The following is a 12319-nucleotide window of genomic DNA, read 5'->3' as shown; positions in this document are numbered from 1 at the left end:
TAACAGGAAATTCTTCTGCAAATCAACCCAATTCTCCTCCTGACCTCTTTACAGGACCTCTTTAGAATTTATCTGAAAAGTGGTAATTTACCACTGTAAATGGAGAGGTTACTGGCATTCATTTTATTTCCAGAAAGAAATACAGCTGATTTTAAGTGAGGACAGTAAGGAATGTCCTATTCTGGGCCTGTGAACCCAGTTTATAATGAAAAAAGCGAATTCCAAAGATACAGGTTTTGAAATTAGGCTTCTAAATTTGCTTAGAGATTTCAACGTGTTTAAAACTTTCACTTTTGGGGGGCACCTACAGACAGTCTACTCCACGTGTAAGCCTTCCCATGTAGTCTGGTCCATACTGCAAGTCAAAACACTGAACAATTTCTCTATCTTGGTATAAAACAGTTTGCTAAATATAATTACCAAGGACTGAATTAGTTCCCTCAGACATCTGCACCATATATAAGTAGCAGATAGAGACCGCTGAAGAAAACCCGAAACTGTTATTTGCGAACACCCTCCAAGAAAGTATGTATGGTTATTCGGGGCCAATCAAGTCTCAAAAAGTTGCATAGGTGAGTATTATCTATTAACAGTTAATTCCTAATAAGTATGTTGGAAATGGTCTCTCTCGTGTTTGATGTCTGAATGTTATAAGGTCACAATTCAAGTAAATTGTTTTCATTAATGAGCAGCACTCATTTTCCAAAATATATCTCCAGTTACATGAAAAAAGGCTTACACTGCCCGGAATAACTACATGTATTTCTGTCATTACTGAAGTGTCCCAGGGTTAAGAAGGACCCAGGACACTTAGCCAGCTCTATTTCCTTGACAAAGCAGGGCAGTTCCAACAGTACGTAGCTGTCACCATTATGACATTATTCTGATTTCATGCATTTTCCATGCTCCAATCAAAGCCCATTACTCCACAACTTCTGTAGATAAATCTGTGTGTTTTATTTTTGTTGTTGTTTTGTTTTTCTTTCTCCTGTTTTCTGAAGTTAACAGCTTCCTGAAACTGGAATAGATGTATACAGAACAAACAACTGTATAGCGAAGATTTTCCATCAACATAGTTAGCAGTCTTCTTAGTCTAAAGAATTCTTCTGCTTCTCAAAAGTTGATCAAAAGATCTCTCAAAGATTCCTAAATTCTATAAATGCAGTTTGATTTAAAAATAAAAAGTAAAAAAATAAAAAATAAAAGTAGTTGTTCTGTTTTTGTCTTGCAGAGGCAAGTAAACTTACTGTACTGAAATCTGAAAAAAGAGTCACATTCCAATGAGCATCAATATTACATAATTTTTATACACAAAATAACTCCAAAAGGGTTTTAAAGTTATTACCACTAGATCGATTACACCTGAATAATATTACTAACCAAAGTTTTTTCTTATGAGAAGTAGAGTGTGCCTGAAAACTAGCTTAATTTTAAGCAAAAGGCTACAGCTAGTGGTACAGTGTGCATTATGTGCTTCTCTGCTTGCCTGAAGCAGGACCACAGAACTATAAAGGGGTTGCTCTTAACATTCTAGGAGGTCTTACTATTTTATCCTTACACTATTTGCAAGGACCAAAATCAGACCTCAAAACCGTACACAAGCACCCAGACCTTACATCGTGACATATGTGTAAATGTATTACATTTACCTATTCCTGTAAATTTAAGGTATTTTTACCCTACAATTGTCAACTCTTCAAAAGGTCTCAGAAAAGTTGCATTTTGCTCTCCCAACATACCACCACGTTTGAGCAGAAATTATAAATTAATGCGTTCCAAATGGAATAATTATTATTGTTCTAGAAAGAACATGACAACTGCTCTGAATAATTAACAGTATATAAAAGCATGCTTAGGTACCTGTGATAATGTCATAAGAGACTATGAAAGTTATGGTTTATAAAATAATTTCAGTTCCTTAGTAAGATCTCTGGCTACTGAAAAAACCCTCAGCTGCTCAGCACTTGTTCCATGAGTAATAAGAAGCCCCTCGGTAGCTGTACCTAGCCTCCACTTAGCTTCAGCTGACAGAGAAGATAGAGAAGCCAGCTTCCCTTGCAATAGGCAGATGTCTGCACAGTACACTAGTATATAAAGGCAAGTTTAACACTTACATAACATTCTAAAAAGAAACACGCATGTGATCCCTGCAGGTCTTGATCTAGCCTAAAAGGAATCTACGGTTTCATGCTTCTTTCACAATGAAATTCATCAGGTAGTAGAAGCCTTTAAAAAAATGGATTAAATGATCAAGAATAAAGCCTTTAAATACAGAATCTGTAATTTATAGTTGTTCTAACATGTTTTGTTTACTGCAGTATTTGCAGTAAACAAAGGGATTTGACAACCAGGTGAAAAATACCAAGCAGAAATTAGGTACAGGACAGACATAAATGATGCTAATCAAATTGTCTTAGTTTCAGCATCTCATCTTAAGCAGAAGAGCATCCCCTCAACTGGTCAGAACTGTAAAATCGTGCTCTCGACAGGATTTACCTGCAGCCTGAATAAACATCACAGCAGTTGTTGACAAAAACTTGGCTTCCTTTGAGGGAAGCAAAAAGAGTTCACTCAATCCTCTTGGACCAGATGTGACCACAATTATTTAAGGGCTTGTCACTTTGTCACTGAAATTGACAACCTAGCCAAGAAACTCAAAATGATGGAGCTAAAAAGCAAGCTGGGTTGTCCTGTTTCCTTTTAGCATGACATCTACATTGTTCATCAGCAAAAAATAAGAAAAGACTTCTTCCTAAATGCAAACTGCATATTCCAGTCATGACCTTACAAGCCCTGAGGAGAACAGAGTAAGTACACTACATATCCTACAGATATGAAGCTTCTGACAACTCATTCCATTGCACTATTTGCCTTTAAAAAAAAAAAAAGTCAGACTTTTTCATTATATTCTGATTAAGCACACAATACCAAAAATTCTTTCTATTTCAAATCTCATCTCTCCTGAAAATGATAAGAGTTGCTACAATTACCCCATTAGAACCAAAAGATCCAAAGCAGGAGGCAGCATGGTTTTTATAAAGCACAAGATTAAGGAGCGTTATCTCAAGGAAAATCAGAAGATTTATTACTATCCTCCTCTTCAGATTACTGTATAAGCAACGTGTTTTCATCACAGGAAAAAAAATATCCCTCAGGCTCCACAAAGTATTAAGTACATCATTATCCATGTAAGACAACAGAGTTGGCACAACTCTCAAATACAGCACCCTGTGATCAAAACCACTGCAAATTAGTCTGTGCTTATGTTCTCAGTCTACAAACTGTACTGCTGCAACAGATATTCTTGAAGTGCTTGTAGGTTATAAGCAAAAAAAAAGATAAGAGAAAGATAAACAAGCAACCATTCCACTAACAAGTTGCACAGAGTGTTTTCAGAATTGTCTCTATCAAGAGAAAGATAAAATACTTCCAGTCCAAAAATAAATAAAAAAGGCAAGAACTTTTGAAGCGTTCTCATTACAAAAGCAAAAAGAAACCAACACAACAACCTTCCCCAGGATCCCACATACATCTGGCACCCACTTGCTTATGAAAAGACTGGCAACACGTAGCAGTGGCTTTTAAATGCGTATTTTTGAAAAATGTGATGATCCCTGAAAAGTAAAACTTACTATTTAGATGTTCCAACCATAAGTAACAGTTAAAGTTGACCATTATTTTAGGCTTATCATCCTGACAGAGTACCTCTTAATTACTGAAGTTTTTTCTGTCTTGACAGGGGAATTCTGTGTTTAAGAATCACACAGAGAAAATGTTGCAGTATAAATCTTGGCTACTCAAAACAAGAAAAAATAATCCCACAGGTCACTAAACTACCCTCTCTAAGGCGAGTTCCCCATAATTAAGGTATCAATTATAATTTCACAGGCATAAGCTGTTTTATAAATAAACTCCACAACATGAAATGTAGGAAAGAATGCCTGTGTCAATGCAACAACCCTTGCAACATGGCAAGGTTTGAACTGAATGCCAACTCTGGATGGTATAGTATGGATTCTAGCACAGAAAAAAAATAGGAGGAAGTCTTCCCCCTTACAGCCTTCCCCCCAGATTCCCACAAGCTTGCTGAATCGTTTTATTCCTGTCACAGCACCTCCCTGACATCTGCTCTTTGCTGCTCTAGAGCCAAATACAACAAATGTAAGTCAGGCTGTTGCTAAATACACCCAAAAAAGTTAGAACTGCAGCCTCCACTAAATGGATTGAAAAGGACATTGCAGTGGGAATGAGTAAATGCTGATCCCGTAGTCCTTTCCTGCTGAACACTGCTTTTGAAGCTTTTGTTTATCACTCGGGTTTGCATTTGAGCTTGATAGAGACTGAAAGCAAATGCAGTTTCTAGGACTTGAACCATACCAAGAGAGAAAACTGGCACAGAGACAAGGACATTTATTTGATAAAGATACCCCCACTGCTATCTTTTATGATTTTTTATGTAGTTGCTAGAAGTTGGCTGGATGACACCAAAAGCCAGTGTTAGCTCATCTCACCCTCCCTAAAACCTCCATCACTCCAGGTACAGAATAAACTTATGAACTCACTTGGATTAAAGCACTTCAGGAACACCTACTCAAGGCATGAGTCCAGGCGACAGAAAAATCAATGCTGAATAGAACAATGTCTCACAGAATTGTTACGGTTGGAAAAGACCTCCAGGATCATCTGGTCCAACCATCCCCCTACCACCAATGTCACCACTACACCATGTCCCTAAGCTCCACATCCAACCTCTCCTTGAACACCCCCAGGGATGGTGACGCCACCACCTCCCTGGGCAACCCGCTCTAATGCCTAACTAGTCTCACTAGTGGCAAGCGACGAGAACAACTGCCCTAAATAACGTCTGTCCAAATTGATGAGGACCCCAGTGTTACTGCTGGAAGTTCTTCCCAAATGTCTCCACTGACAAGAAGGTGAAAGCAAACCAGCAGATACTCCCAAGAGAACACCCCTGTGACCTAACACGGGGGAAGAGAACAAACAAATCACTGAGATGCTACAACCTTTCCTCCTGTAGGCAAACTAGGGGCAATCCGAATTCCTTGACTCCCACCATCAATACATAGTTTTGGGGGGAGCTTTAGCAGAAAAGATCCCAATGAAAAAAAATTGTCTCAAATAATAAAAAAAAAAAAAGAAGGCTTACATTCTCCCAGGGAAAAAAAAATAACCTGAACCTGTGTCACTAAATGTTCTTGCACTCTAGATTATCCCATTTCTATAAGAAAACTCCTAAATTAAAATCATCCCTGGAACGCAGAGCTCACTGTTTCATCAACATTAGTATATCCTTTCTCCATTTGCCAACCTGATTTCCCAAAACGTTCCCGTACTCTTGTATCATGAACCAACAGAATAAAAGCTCCTGAATTACTTTTTTCAAGCCATTCATCATTCTGTGTATTTGTGTTACATTTCATCTTTTTTTTCACCTTTGAAAGGTTAAACAATCTAACTTTTTTCAATTTCTCTTCATACAAGCAATTTTCCACCCCCATACACACCACTCCTTCAGTCTTTTCTCTCAATCTCCTCTCCTCCACACCTCCCTTTTTCAGGAGGTATCCAGCACCACGCAGTGTGATGACATGCCATATGACAGCACAATACTGATTTTTACCACAGTTTTTCATTTTCTATACTATTCTCCATCACACATTTTCCCTAAGCTAACGTTTGTTTACTCTGACTGTAAGTACAAACACATATCAGAAGTTAACCAAACTCTCAGGAACAAGATTCTTAACTCGCAGTCCCCTGCCTTGAGAATGTGCTATCATGAACATTTGAAGACATTATTTCAGGCCAGGTAGCTTTGCTCCCCTCTTCTTCAGTGTAATTCCTTGCTCCTTTCTCACCTATTACAGTCTCCAAATCTGTTATCTGCTTATTAGGATACACTCCCAGAAAGAAAACTGCTGATTTATGAGAAGACAAGACAGAATAAGCAAAGGTAACGGCAGAACTGCAGACTCTTCACCATCAGGACTTCCATAAAGCAGTAACTGTGCTTCTGCATAAGAACTCCTCCATAATGCGATACAACAGACTTGCCCTTTGAAAAAGACTTCAGTAGACAACATAGCACGTGCATATGAAAGAAAACATTCCACATCCCACTACCTTACAAGAACTTACAAGAAAACAACCCTGAATTAACTTAATAAAACATCATAGATACTATATTGACCATTAAAGGGAAAATATCCAGTTAAAACTGTTCAAAACTTTCCAAGAAAAAGGCACATCTGAAGCTGTGAAGTCACAACTGCCTATGGCAAAAGAGAGAGAGAATCAAACTTCTCAATTGTTTTTCCTCCAACAGGAACATCATTGTGAAGTTTGTTTAATATTGCCATTTAGGGAAAAACATAACAGAGATTGACCCAACTCTCTGTTCCTAAACACTTTTCTAGAAAGAACAAACCCTTTTTGGAAAATAACAAAAGACAGCTGAAGACATTTGGGTGGTCCCAATGTCAGTCCTGAAATACAAAACAGTGCTTCCTTTCCAAATCCAGTTACAATTCGTTTTCCTTCTTCAGTAAAGCCTCCAAAATTGCTTATGACCACAGCAGTAAATCCCACTAAATATCCATATTATTCATTTGGGAGATTTTACTGACAGATTGGTAACTTTAAAGTGCTTGATTCATCCTACACTGAGCACATCTGCATAACGAGCTATGCAGCTTTTTAGACTGATCCTTTTGGATTCTCTAACAGTATTTTGGGGGGTTCACCAACATTTACCTTTAAGACAGTGCATGGCATTAACAGAGACTGATGTTGGATTGAACACTGATATTTAAATAACCGTCTCACTTCCTAAAAATATGGATCTACCTTATTTCTTCACCACCTGCTCTGTTTTGATTGAGCCAACAAAGACCAAAAGCTGTTAGAATCTCATGTCTTCCTGTATGTAGTGGCAATTCACTGAAACAGCAGCCTGATACAAACATGAGATTACAGGCACTTGCAGAAAACTGACAGGCTGTAACCTCACTTAAGGAGGTAAAACCACTCAGGGAAGGCCAAAAAAAGCCTGAGATTAAGTTTTGTACTGTTGCTATTTAAAATCAATGACACGTAGAATACTGAAACAAGTTACAAATCAGTAACAGGAAAAACTCTGCTTTCTATTTTTCATCCGAAAGAATCACAAATGTACACATAAGAAAAGTGGCAAAGAAACATGACTACAGCAGAACTCACATCAATTTAAGCTGTAATCTGTCACCATACATAATTTATTAAAGTGTTCTTCCTAAACAACAGCCCTTAGAAGAGCAGAGTTCCTTTCACTTGTAACTTCTAATGGTCAAATTACAAACCGAGTAGTCAGAAGATGCACCCTTAAGGCTTTGTTTGGTTTGGTTTCTCCTGTTTTAAAGAGGGCAAGTGAAATCATTAAATAATTCCCACAGATATTCCAACCTTCATTTACTGATAATATCTGACTTTGTATAGGAGACTGAGTAGGGAAATCTTCCAAATTCAACCAAACAGCAAAAATCCTCGACGAACTTAGAAGCTACCTAACATCCCAAACCAATTGCACTGAGAGGTCCAGGTAAGCCTTTCAGGTGTAGTGTCATTCTCCCAACAGCCCTTGTACCAAGTAGTTGCATCAAACATTTTCTGTGTTGCTTTTCCACCTCAACGCACCTGCCTTTCTCAGCAAGAAGCCAAGCAGGACACAAGAACATTCCTGTTCTTTCCACCTTCCTGCCTTCACAGAGACTTACTGTGACAGGGGCGTTTTAGCAAGACTGGGGTACTCAAAAGCTCGTCTCAGCACGTGACCCCTCTCTAGCATTAAACATGATTATGTTTTCTAAATCAATCTTGTTCTCTGCCTTTCTGAAAAATATTAAAGGACTGAGCCACAGAATGAAACTACAGGACACATACAGAGACATTTACATCCTATCGCATCTGCTAAAAGTTACACTTAGGGGAATAAAAAAAAAAAGTAAATAGACATATAACCATTGCTCACAGTACTCAATACTGCAGAATTTTACACTTTACATAATCCCATGAAAAAAGCTTAACCACAAATGAAGTGACCACAATGCATCACAGCTCTGAAAGATGCACTGAGCTATATATTATTTCCTTTCCATTTGTGCACTGCCTGTAAGCATATTGACAGCTCAATGCTAAGCCTGTTTCAGCATCAGGACTCTGGCCAGCCTGCCCTCTGGCAGGACTTTCAGTACAGTAAACCCTTCAATAAAAAGGCAAAAAAGGACCAAGAATAGAAAGAATATTTCACAAGCTTTTGTGAGGAAATGGTTCTTTCCTAAAGTAGTAAAAAGAGTGAAGTACCAAACCAAAGATAGTCTTTCCTTGCTGAATGCACAGCACAGTTGTACCACTGTTAGATGGATGGCGTTTTGATTACGCTTTTCATATTAATTAGTAAGAATTATCAAATTATGATGTATCACTACACTAACTGTGATAACGTTTCCTAAAACATTTAATTATGTTTATAAATGCCCAGGAAATCAGTCCTTTAATAAAAAAAAATGCTTGAATACCCCTCCCACTGAGTTTAATCAGCTTATTAAGGACAAACCAATACCTGCAAACATTGTGCTATAGGAAGTCAAAGACACAATCAGCAAACATCATGTGAGGAGTAGGATGGTTTCTACCCAGCTGTTCTGTGTGTTTTCATGAAGTCATACAGAGAAAAGAGAAGATGACATGATTCTTGAAACACCATCTTAAGTTAACAGTAAGAACCTGTTTGCTACGCCAGCAAGAGAAAGCAAGGAAGCAAAAAGTGACTGTAAGTTTTTATTCTCAAAACTAAAACAAAAATCATTAAGGATGTACACAATAAGTAGTTTTAATATTTACATTGTACAGAAGTTTACACTTCATTCAACTCTGATAATAACAATATGCAAATATACTTCATAAGTGTTCAAGTATTATCCAAGCATAACTGTTCTGTTATTTGGCAATATTTGTCTTGTAAAAACATATGCTCATATTTTATCTTATTTTTTTTAAAGTTAAAAACGTGTTCTGGTTCTCCATAAGTCAATGCTTCCTTTTTATCATTATAATTAAGTCTAAGCAAGTAAGGACAAAATCTTAAATTGACTGCAGATAAGGATAAGCATTACAAAATCTTTTACTGCTGCTGAACCAATATTTTCTATGGAAATTTTGAACACAGTTCCATTGGAGTATGCCAATATACCTTGATGACATTATAGAAATGATTCAAAGATACCCAACATGTCAAGCACGGAAACAAAAATTGTCTATGTAAGGAAGAAATTGCATAAATTGAGTGAATCTTTCTTTGACCCCATTTAAACAGAATGTACAACACAAGATTGCAAAAACACTTTGTGGCATTTCCTCAGCCCAGTTTTACAATATTATAGAACATACAAACCATAGGAACAGGACACATTCTAAAATTTCCATTCAAAGAATGCAGAACGAAAATGTTGCTAGAATTGAAAGGAGGTAAGGTAGCTAGATCTACCATTAGAAAGAGGTGCTTCTTATGAAGTATCTGAATACAAACTGTACCTTACAATATGCAATCTCTTTATGCTCAGACAAATACAGATTTAAAAAAAATATAGAATATTCTGCAAGGATGTTAACTGTATTCTTTCAAAGTACCAACCTTTCACATCCTGTTCCTGCTATGGCCAATAAGATATTTCATCCATCTCAATCCCTGTTTTAAAGAAAACAAAAAACAGGAAGTCCCAGTATCTCAGGAAATGTATTTAGCAAAGGACAGAAAATCATATTAAATAAGAAAACAGAGGCATAAATTTTAGAGAGCAGTAAATAAACAAGAATTCTACTAAAACATATTTGTTCTCAATAGATCAAATAGAGTGACATCTTCTTTGAGGCTTACCATATGCTTACAGTGATTTGAATTAGAAGTTACAGTAATAAATACTTCAATCAATGCTGTTAAAGTAACTGATGAAGTTAAAACATTCTTGATTTGACCACTTATTTCTTTTAAAACTCTGTAATTGTAACTGTACCAAAGTTTTCAGCAAGCTTCAGATTGAAGTTGCATTTCTGTCATTTGACCACACATTTCTTTTTGACCTGACAACATCCAACTCATTAGGTACAAAAAAAAAAAAAAACAAACGCATGCAACTATCACCATTTTCATATAAAGATTTAAAAAATTAAAAACATTACACTACTTCCATAAACAATATTACCTCTTCACATAACAATCCTCAAAACACCCCAAGTCACCGATGAAGAACATTCTGTTGGTCTAACGCAGCGTAATCATTGCACCTGTACATTAAAAACACATACATATATGTGTCAGTTACTAAGTATATCTGAGGTTTTGTATGAGAAAGTCAAAAATACCTCATCATACACTGTCTTAGCTATTTCCAACATCCTCAGAAATGAGAAACTGATGCATAGGAAACTATTGTTTCCTTCTTGCACTCTTTGAAAAACAGCTTAGTTACAGACTATCTGGTTACCTCAAAGTTTATTACTTTAGCAGCTGGGGCAAAGGTTAAAAACATTTGCATACAGCGTTAGTTTTATTCTGATGCCCCAGCTATGTTTCAAGAAAACATTATGCTGGATCCATTGCAAAAAAAAAAAAATAATAATAATAATTTAAATTTGGACCATAACTACTGTAAGATTTTTCCTTCCTTTTCCTTTCTGATTTTTAAGGAACGTTAACTTTGAAAAAAGCCTGATTCTTTTAACAAGTGAGGCAGGGAAAAAAAGAAAAAAGATATGCCCGCATCCCTTAAATGTACACTTTGTTTTGCAGAAAAATAGCTTAAAAAACTGATTATACATAAAATTAGCACTAGAAATATGTTGGTATGGTAAGATAAGACTGAAAAAGTGGCAGCTCGGCTCCTTGGTTGCTGAACGGCCTTGTGAAGAAAAAGGTGTGCACAGGAGCTGCTGAGGCTTGATGGAGCAGCGCCTTGACCTCACCTCACCCTGCTATTTGGCCGTTTATCACGGAATAACGACAGGCACGGCCGTTATTAACGGCTCGGGACGGGTTCAAATGACTGCACCGGGCTGACGACACAGCAGCGAAGGACCCGGCCCCCAGACCGCGACCCAGGCGCGGAACCGGGCCAAGCTCCGGCTTTTGGGGCCGAGCTCCCTCGGCCCGGCCCGGCCCGGCCCGGCCCCGCCGTCCCTCCCGGCCCCGCTCCCCCCCTGAGGCGCTGCCCCCACCCCCCCCCGTCCCGCCCCGTCCGGTCCCGCCGCGGGGGGCAGGGAACTCACGCTCGCGCCCCCTCCGCCTGCTGCGTCACGGCCCCGTCACGTCACGGCGGCGGCGCGCGGTGGCGTCACCCGCTGAGGGAGTCCCGGCGCGGCGCGGCGCAGGCGCGGTGATGGCGCCTCGCGGCTGGGTGGGGGGGGGTTGGCGGGAAAGGCGCTGAGGGGACGGCGGGGAGGGGGGGAGGGGTTGGGTGCCGCTTGCCCCGGAGGGACATGGCGGGTGTTCGTGGTTCCCTTTTCACATCAGACATCGCTCATGGGGAGTCTGAGGGCTGCATGCATCCGTCTGACACAGTGCCTCAACTAAATACATAGCTGACATGGCGACATGGTGCCTCGCCTTCCTTGTACCTGACATGGTGTCTTGCCTTCCCCACATACATGACATGGCACCTCGCCTTCCCACATACCTGAGATGGCACCTTGTCCTCCTGCATACCTTACGTGGCGCCTCACCTTCCTCACGCCTGACATGGCACCTTGTCCTTCCACACACCTGACATGGCGCCTCACCTTCCTCATGCCTGACATGGCACCTCGTTGTCCCACATACCTGACATACCACCTCGCTTCCCCCACACGCCTGACACGGTGCCTCGCCCCACACACACACACCTGACATGGCGATCCTCATCCCCACACCTGACATGGCACCTTGCCTTCCAACACACCTGACATGGTGCCTCACCTTCTCCATGCCTGAGGTGGTGCCTTGCCATCCCACATACCTGACATGGTGCTTCACCTTCCCACACACCTGACATGGCACCTTGTCTTCCCACATACCTGACCCCTCACCCCCGACACACACCTGACATGGCGATCCTCATCCCCACACCTGACATGGCTCCTCACCTTTCCACATACCTGCCATGGCACCTCACCTTTTTCACTCCTGACACGGCCACACACCTGAAACAGTGCCTCGCCTTCCCACACACCTGACATGGCACCTCACCTTCCCACATACCTGACATGCTGCCTCATCTTCCCACATATCTGA

At 39.8% G+C, this 12319-nt stretch overlaps 1 protein-coding gene across 4 annotated transcripts in view; it reads right to left on the bottom strand.

Annotated features, from left to right (window-relative positions):
- ZNF438 (zinc finger protein 438) overlaps positions 1-11392 on the bottom strand; it is a 46143-nt gene extending 34751 nt beyond the window's left edge. Inside the window, exons 1-3 of one of the 4 annotated variants that reach the window (XM_082752302.1) lie at positions 11320-11392; positions 10257-10338; positions 9689-9742 (exon numbers count right to left, since the gene is read on the bottom strand). The gene's annotated coding sequence lies outside the window, so the exon portion shown is untranslated. Of the gene's footprint in view, positions 1-9688; positions 9743-10256; positions 10339-11011; positions 11244-11319 lie in introns of those variants that run through there. The other 3 variants (XM_082752305.1, XM_082752304.1, XM_082752303.1) reach the window with 3 other exon arrangements.
- Positions 11393-12319: the final 927 nt, after the last annotated feature.

Source organism: Aythya marila (genome assembly GCF_965140915.1).
Source record: "Aythya marila genome assembly, chromosome: 2".
Taxonomy (NCBI): domain Eukaryota; kingdom Metazoa; phylum Chordata; class Aves; order Anseriformes; family Anatidae; genus Aythya; species Aythya marila.
Note: the sequence above shows the minus strand (reverse complement) of the source record. Positions and strands in the feature narration are given on the sequence as shown.